The sequence below is a fragment of the Eulemur rufifrons genome, chromosome 2 (assembly GCF_041146395.1).
Source record: "Eulemur rufifrons isolate Redbay chromosome 2, OSU_ERuf_1, whole genome shotgun sequence".
In the NCBI taxonomy this organism is placed as follows: Eukaryota; Metazoa; Chordata; class Mammalia; order Primates; family Lemuridae; genus Eulemur; species Eulemur rufifrons.
In genome coordinates this window covers 77,371,453-77,378,845 of record NC_090984.1, presented here as the reverse complement: position 1 = coordinate 77,378,845, position 7,393 = coordinate 77,371,453, and the positions used below count along the sequence as shown (strand labels likewise).

Genomic DNA, 7,393 nt, shown 5'->3' with positions numbered 1-7,393 from the left:
TGGCCTCCAGTTTACTTTGTGCCTTTTGGCAAGTGAGCCTCATTATTATTCACATAAACTGCCCTTCCTCCAATTCAGGGGGCAAAGATAATTAAGAATTAAGCACATATATCTGGGCAAATGTTTATGAATGGTTGTGAGAACCATGAAACTGAATGAGATATTAGAGATAATTTAACATAAAAAAGATAACTGATATTTTCCAAAGTTACATAGCTACTCCAATTTTGAGAAAATAAATTGCTTATAACATAATTTGATTAATACCATTGTATGTGATTTTCTCTGAAATATAAAATCTCTTTCTACTAGCAGCATAACCTCAAGTTACTTAAATTCTCTGAGTGTTTTATCATTCAGCATGGCCCCGTTACCCACGCCAACTTTGATGGTAGCCCCACTGGCTCAGAGCTCTGCTTCTATCTACATTGTACATACACTCCTGCTCGACATACTCCTTCCAGTTCTAGTTAAAGGGCTGATGGCATTGTCACCCTATTGTTCTTGCATTTTTTGTTTAATCTCCGACATGCCAGTCCGCAGTCATGTTGAATTGTCAGTCTGACCGTCCACGTTATCTTCCCAGGTACCAAGGACTATTTTTGCTGCTGCGCTGGTTACAAACTTGCTTAGACTTTGAATACGCTATCCTAACCTTAACTTCCAGTTAACCCTTGTCATTTTTATTGCATAATTTTGCCAAATACAAAGCTTTTCAGAAATGTATACATTGCATTTTACCAGAAATGGCTATATGTGCAAAACATGTACAGAAAAGAGCAAGTTGGCAAATAATTTATATATAGCATGATTCAAATTTTGTTAAAACACACATATAGATGCATAGGAAAAATATTTTGTACTTGTTCATAGGCATTTTCTAACTTTTATACATGCATTTTTGTGGGTTATAAAAGAAACAAGCATTTCAAATTAAAAAACAGTTGATAGCCCAGAGTCTGACCATTTAGACAACTAGAAAGGTCAGACTGAATATACTGAATGTTGAATATTGTATTGAATATTCACGTTCAATTACAATATGTTGTAATTGTCTGTGGCATAGAGAAGTCTCAACACTCTGAGTGCCTCTGAAAGAGATCTCTCTACCAACCCCACCCCAGCAGAAGTTAAATTGTCCTGTACCGGGGTGAAAAGCAGAGTGGGCTGGGAGGAAGGAGGTCAACTATTCTACATGTTATTTTGACAAAGGCTACTACGAAACCAAAAATCTGACAGAATTATCAAGACAACATCTTAAATTGAAAGAGAAGATTAAAAAAAAACTCACTGTTATCAAAAAAACACCTTTGGTCCCAGTGCAGTGGCTCACACCTACAATCCCAGTATGTTGGGAGGCCGAGGCAAAAGGATCACTTGAGGCCAGGAGTTTAACACAAGCCTGGACAACATAGCAAAACCTCATCTCTACAAAAAAATTTTTTAAAAACTAGCCAGGTGTGGTGGTGTACGCCTATAGTTCCAGCTACTTGAGAGGCTGAGACAGGAGGATCGCTTGAGCCCAGGAGTTTGAGGCTACAGTGAGCTATGATTGCACCACTGCACTGCATTCTAGCCTGAAGACCCTGTCCCCCAGTACCCCTAAAAAAACACCTTTTACTGTGACAATCACCTTTAATATAGCTTCACAATATTTTTGATATAGAGCTGAGAGCTGTGCTGTCTGGGGGTGTGTCACTCTAGAAAGTTCTGTGAGCAAACCCTCTTTTATCATTTTTTTATTATTTCAACTTTTTGTTATGGAAATTTTCAAGCATACCCCAAGGTAAATAAAATAATGTATTCTAAATCCAGCTTTGACAGTTATATTATTAATAATAATTATTTCTCTAATCCTCTTGCATCTATCTCCTCAAACCTTCCCCTTATCCTTTTTTCCCAGTGAAGTATTTTGAAGGAAATTCATGATATCATATAATTTGACTTGTTAATAACTCTGTATATATTTCTATCAAATAAAAACCTAAAACATAACCATATGCCATTTTCACACCTAACAAAGTTGATCAAAATTTTTTGATATCATCTAATGTCAAATCCATGTTCAAGTTTCTTCAATTAAAAAATCTTTTTATAATTCCTTTCTTCAAATTAGAATTCAAGGAAAGTTCACAAACTGGATTTGGTATAATGTTTTTAATTAGTTTTTGGATAACTTTTTCAATTTCTTTTTGAAGATATTAGCAAATATGTATACATATTGGTATTTCCCCTTTATTACACACAAGGCGCACTGTTCAGCTCCTTGCTGTATTTCACTTAATAGCATAATGAGTTGTCATCAGTTCTTTTTATGTCTGCATAGAACTCCGTTGGTTGGTATACCATAGTTTACTTAATCTTATATCGATGGAATTTGGGTTATTTTCAATCTTTTCTTATTATAAATCTTATAAATCATACCTTAATAAATAGTCTGTCCACATTTTATATTCTCAAGCACTTGTTTTAAATTTTCTTAAAACATAGCCAAGGGACTCCTGTTGTCAGTGCAGCTGCTGAGCTGAGGGTTTTTCTTATCCTGTTGGTGGTTAGGAGTCTTCTCCTCCTATTCTGGCTCTGCTTATCCAGAAAAAAAAAAAAATCATGTATGAACCATGACTCCATCTTATACTGGCATAATTCCCCTATTTACTAATTATGTTTACACAAAAACATGTGTTGCAGCAGGGCAGACTATGTGTTCACATACCAACAAACCTATCCCCCCTACCCAATCCTACATACCTATCACACATCTACATTATCATTTTTGATGGCTGCTGCATTAGTTGTTTATTGCTGCATAGCAAGTTACCCCAAAGAGTAGTGGCTTAAAAGAACCAACATTTATATGAGTTCGGGCTATAGAAATCCCAAGGTTCAACTAGGGGAGGATTTTCTTGCAAGCTCACAGATATGGTGTTGGCAGGACTGCATTCTTTGTAGGTAATTGAACTGAAACCTCTGATCCTCCCTGGCTGTTATCTGGAGCCTCTCTTAGTTCCTTGTCACATGAGCCTCTCCACAGCTCACAGGGTGGCAGCTGGCTTCTATCAGAGGAGGGGAAAGAGCAAGAGAAGATGACCAAGACAGAAGCCATAGTAATCTTTTAGTAATCTAATCTCAGAGATAATATCCCACCACTTTTGCCATATTCTGGTGGTTAGAGGCAAGTCAACAGATCCAGCTAACACTCAAGGGGAAGAGATAATACAAAGGTATGAATAACAGGGACTGAATATTAAGTGGGCTATTTTAGAAGCTGTTTACCACAATTGCACAGCAGCTCATTATGTATATAATATTAAATTAATAATTTACTTTACTAATATTCTATTGTTGGACATTTATTTTAGCATATTATGGGGCTACAAATGTTTAGGTTACATATATTGCCCTTGCCTCCCCCTGCATCAGAGCTTCAAGTGTGCCCATCCCCCAGACGGTGATATTGTTGGACATTTAGATTGCTTCCAATCACGTCACGCACTCACAATTTTCCACTGTCTTTTTCATGCTTCTTCTATGCCTCAAGCTCCCCCAAAATTGAAGCTCCAAACCAACCCTTTCTTTGTGTACAGACTGCAGAAAAATGTTCTTCCTCCCCACCAACTCCTCTGAAATTTCAATGCATAACACTTTCTCTATCCTGTTGCAGGCATTTTAGATCAAAGAGATACTGGTCATTTATCCCTTAATATATTCTCAACTTTAGAATTGGTATTCTGTATATAAAGTGCTCTTCCAATTCAATAAAGACAATGTCCTCAATAGAAAAACAGAAAAAGAAAATGAACAGTGGAATATAGCTATGACAACTTAAGGTGTGAAAATATTAAGCTGCACTCATAAGAAAAGTACAAATTATAGCATGATATTATTTTTAATCAATATACTTGACAAAGATTTTTAAATAGCATGATACCTAATATCTGTAAGAATGTACATAAACAGCCACTCTCAAACGTTCCTGGAGGCAGTTTGCGTTTGTACCCTATGACCCATCAGTTCCATTCACCTAGGTTTTTTGTGTCTTCTTTACATCTTGTAGTTAAAATTGCATTGTCGATTTTTTCCTGTATTAGCTGTCACTGTGGGATCACTGTTGCTGTATTCAAGACATCAGAAAATATCTGTCAGTGAAGTGAGAACAGTTTATCAACAAAGGCCATGCCATGGCCACTTTATGGGTGCAGATCCTGACAAAACAATTCTCAAGTTGCCAAGCAGGTTAAAGGCAGTCAAAACAACAGTGACAGTCATAACAGAAACAACAGACTGCATTGCTGGCTGCAAAGATGTGGGTGCTATGAAGCAGAACCACTGATACTCGCCTTGGAAAACATAAAGTGCACTGCGTAATACAACAAACTATTTCCATTAAGTGGGAAAAAAGTGTTCTTTCCCACATTATAGAATCTTAAGTTTCTTCACATCAATTTTTTTTTGGAGGGAGAGAACGTATCATTATAAGCTAAAGGAGTTTTCTGTCCCCATCTTTGTAGTCAGTACAATGAAATGGGATGAAACTAATTATTTTCCAGATCATTAAGGGAAATGCCATATGGGTAAATGACCACTTCAGAGTCGCCGCCAACGTCGGGAGAGCCAGAGCCCAAGCGCAGAGCCACGCACCACAAGGGAGATCGTGCACATCCAGGCAGGCCAGTGTGGGAACCAGATTGGCACCAAGTTTTGGGAAGTGATCAGCAATGAACATGACATCAACCTGGCCGGAGGCTACATGGGTGACTCGGTGCTACAACTGGAGAGAATCAATGTCTACTACAATGAGTCATCGTCTCAGAAATATGTGCCCAGGGCCACCCTGATGGACTTGGAGCCAGGCACCCTGGACAGTGTGTAGTCCTGGCCTTTTGGGCGACTCTTCTGGCTTGACAATTTCATCTCCCGCCAGAAGGGCGCAGGGAACAACTGGGCGACCACCACACGGAGGGCACCGAGCTGGTGGACTCGGTCTTGGACGTGGTGCGGAAGGAGTGCGAGCACTGCGACTGCCCACAGGGCTTCCAGCTGACCCGTCCCTGGGCAGGGGCACGGGCTTGGGCATGGGCACCCTGCTCATCAGCAAGATCTGTGAAGAGTACCCCAACTGCATCATGAACACCTTCAGCGTCATGCCCTTGCCTAAGGTCTCGGACACCGTGGTGGAGCCCTACAATGTCACCCTGTCCGTTCACCAGCTACCTGGTGAAGAACACAGACAAGACCTGCTGCGTGGACAACGAGGCTCTCTGCAACTACTTCCGTATGCCCAAGCTGACCACAGCGACCCACGGGGACCTCAACCACCTGGTGTTGGCCACCATGAGCAGGATCACAACCTTGTTGTGCTTCCCGGGCCAGCTCAACGCAGACCTGCACAAGCTGGCCCTGAACATGGTGCCCTTCTCCCACCTGCACTTCTTCATGCCAGGCTTCACCCCCTGACCAGCCGCGGCAGCCAGCAATACTGTGCCTCACGGTGCCCGAGCTCACCTAGCAGATGTTTGACCCCAAGAACATGATGGCAGCCTGCGACCTGCGCCACCTGCGCAACCTGACCATGGCCACCCTCTTCCTGGGCCTCATGTCCATGAAGGAGGTGGACGAGCAGATGCTGGCCATCCAGAACAAGAACAGCAGCCACTTCGTGGAGTGGATCCCCAACAACGTCAAGGTGGCCGTGTGCAACATCCCGTCCCGCGGCCTGAAGATGGTGGCCACTTTCATCTGCAACAGCACGGCCATCCAGGAATTGCTGAAGCGCATCTCGGAGCAGTTCTCGGCCATGTTCCAGCACAAGGCCTTCCTGCACTGGTTCACAGGCAAGGGCATGGACGGAATGGAGTTCACCGAGGCTGAGAGCAACATGAACGACCTGGTATCCGAGTACCAGTAGTACCAGGGAGCCACCATCAACGACGAGGAGGAAGCTTTTGAGGATGACAAAGAGGAGATCAGTGAATAAAGGAACTTCCCTAGCTCAGATGCTAAAATATACATGTTGCTTCTCTAACTCTGGTGCATCTTACCCTGATGGCCTCTGAGTGATGCACTGGTCTAAATGTGTGGGTATAGGCCCCTCATAAATGCAACAAAGTGGTATTAACAGTCATCTGGAATAAAGAAAATACTTTAAAATAGGAGAAATTCTAACCCATCTGAAGATCAGATTACATAGATTCTCTACTACTAGAGGACTTCCAAGAAATAACTAAGGGGCCATTAAAGGCTAAAGAAATAAACCTCACCTTGCCTTATGTGTTCAATCACGTCTGAGAATTAGCAGGGAAGTAAGATAGTCTTTTTTCATCCTTTGTGATGAAACCTGAAGGTGTGCAGTGTTGTCTTATTTGAATATGCAATATGGAACTTGGAAACAATCAATTCATAATAAAATACTAAACTTGTGAAAAACATAAATGACCACTTCATTCAAAGTGCCTGTTATTCTTTGCTATTCTATTTGCAAATAGGCTTGTGCATATCTTATGATTGTCCCCCAAGTATTTGATAGAACTAAGGCCTGAAGCCTTTTCCCATCTGTCTTTGTGTTCAGGATATAATCCTCAACACTTACAAAATACAGTGATTAAATCATTTGACATTTCTGTATCTCTGAGTTTCTTTACAAGATTAGTGTGATGATTAAGAAGGGAGAGATTAGTGCACAGAAGCACTTTGAATTTGTAGGCCATGATTCTCTCCCAATTGAAGATATCTACCTAATGCCCTCTTTCCCCAGTCTAATAGAGGAGAATATGTTGATTTTTATTGTTTATTGACTATAAGAAACAGAGAATACAGGAGTGAATGTACAATGCAAAAGGCTTAGCAGATATTTTTATTCTGGTTCCTAAGAAGCTTGATATCTGAGCACACAATTTAGTCTTAGAACATGAAAATTACACCCTTTCTGATTTTCCAAGTTTCCTTTAAAATGCAGGTGAAATTTTTATTTCTCTTCATGCCTCACCGGGATCTGACCAAAAAGCAAACACAAAATGCATTGATTCTTATATCTATTAAGTGTATGATGGTTAATTATCCAATGTGCATTTTACTTGTTATGGGTCTTTTTCTCTTTTCTGTACTTTTTTTCTTCATTTTCTTTTTCCCTACTACATTTCTGTTTTTTCATATGTCATTCTAAATAATTCAATACAATGAATTTAGTAATATATATTCAGAAACCATGTTATTTTCCAGTTTACTAACGTAAGACATCTTTTTGGCATGTTTTATTGACTTCCAAATTTTCAATTATTATAATACAAGATATGAGAAATTAAAAATTTATCTCTTTCATTTGAGAAATTCACCCTATTTGTCTTCATGACTGAAAACATTTTCTAGTTACTAGTACTTAGTTATAAATCTTTCTCGT

General features: G+C 40.0%; 1 pseudogene; it reads left to right on the top strand.

The window, feature by feature from the left end:
* Positions 1-4,732: 4,732 nt before the first annotated feature.
* On the top strand, positions 4,733-5,974 carry LOC138379226 (tubulin beta-5 chain pseudogene; annotated as a pseudogene).
* The last annotated feature ends 1,419 nt before the right edge of the window (positions 5,975-7,393 follow it).